General features: G+C 55.2%; 1 pseudogene; it reads left to right on the plus strand.

The window, feature by feature from the left end:
* Nucleotides 1–580: 580 nt before the first annotated feature.
* LOC121483798 lies at nucleotides 581–1280 on the plus strand (annotated as a pseudogene).
* The last annotated feature ends 13 nt before the right edge of the window (nucleotides 1281–1293 follow it).

The raw sequence follows: 1293 nt of genomic DNA on the forward strand, positions 1-1293 counted from the left end.
TCTCAGTGCCTGAGGGGGCGCACTAAGTGAAAGCTGGCTTTTAGGCGTCTTCCTTGTGTGAGCTGAGTTCAGAGCAGGGAACCGTCCCGCATCTGACTGCCCATAGACAAAGTCCCACCATCCTTAGGTTAGGTGCCGCAGCGAGGGTTTGGGGGAAAGCAGTGGAATGAAAAGGATTCTCCTCATTTTATCTGATCTCCCAATGCAGACATTGCCAACGTCCTTGTTCAAGAGAGAGTGTAGCTCGGTCCTTAGCTCTCATCAAAGTGTCTAGCATGGTGGTTCCTACAGAGGAGACAGGGCAAGGTTGAGGGTTTGGGGTCCTGGCGTCCTCCACCCCCCGGGGTCTCTTTCCCCCTTCCTCCTCCCCTCCTCCCCCCCCTTCCTCCTCAGCCCGCCCACGGGGCCCCCCTCACCTTCCCGCTCGCCCCCATTGTTCCTCCCTGGCCTCCCGCCCTTCCCCATCCCGCCCGCTCCCCTTTTCTCCCTCAGTTGCCTCGCGCCTGCAGTTTTTGGCTTTCACCCCCACCAGTGACCAAAGACTTGACCACTCAAAAGTCCCAGCTCCCACGGAACACTGCTCGACATGGACACCGGTGTGATTGAAGCTGGATTAAATGTCACTCTCACCATCCGCTCCTTTTATGCATGGAAAGGAAGTTGGCAGTATCTTCGGAAAGAAAGGAGAAGCAGTTAAGAGATGCGTGAGGAGAGTGTGGACGTATCAACACTCAGAAGGGAATTGTCCTGAGGGAATTATCACATTGGCTGACTCACTAAGCGCCCCCCCAAAAAATCTTCAAAAGCCTACGCTATGGATCATTGACAAAGCTGGAAGAGGACATCAGCAGCTCTATGACCAATAGCACAGCTACCAGTAGACCCCCAGTTACACCTGAGGCTGGTGGTCCCTGCTAGTCAGTGTGCTCCTCTCATTGGAAAAGGTGTGGTTGCAAAATTCAAGAAATACAGGAGAGTACAGGGGCTTCAGGTTCAGGGGCAGGGATATGCTCCCCAACCTCAACGGAGCGGGCCATCACAATTGCTGGCATTTCCGCAATCCATCACTGAGTGTGTGAAACAATCTCTGCGTGGTCATGTTGGAGTCCCCCCCGAAGGGCGGTGTCCATCCCCGTACCGGCCCAAGCCGTCCAGTTCGCCAGCATCCTTTGACAGGTGGTCAGACAGGTACAGCACGGGCACGACAGTGCAAGCTTTTCCTTCCCCACACACCCCGTCCATGTGCCTCAACCCAGACCTGGAGGGACCACTCTCTAGAGGCCTAAAACCATT

This window comes from Vulpes lagopus, unplaced genomic scaffold (assembly GCF_018345385.1).
Source record: "Vulpes lagopus strain Blue_001 unplaced genomic scaffold, ASM1834538v1 ctg1249, whole genome shotgun sequence".
Classification (NCBI taxonomy): Eukaryota; Metazoa; Chordata; class Mammalia; order Carnivora; family Canidae; genus Vulpes; species Vulpes lagopus.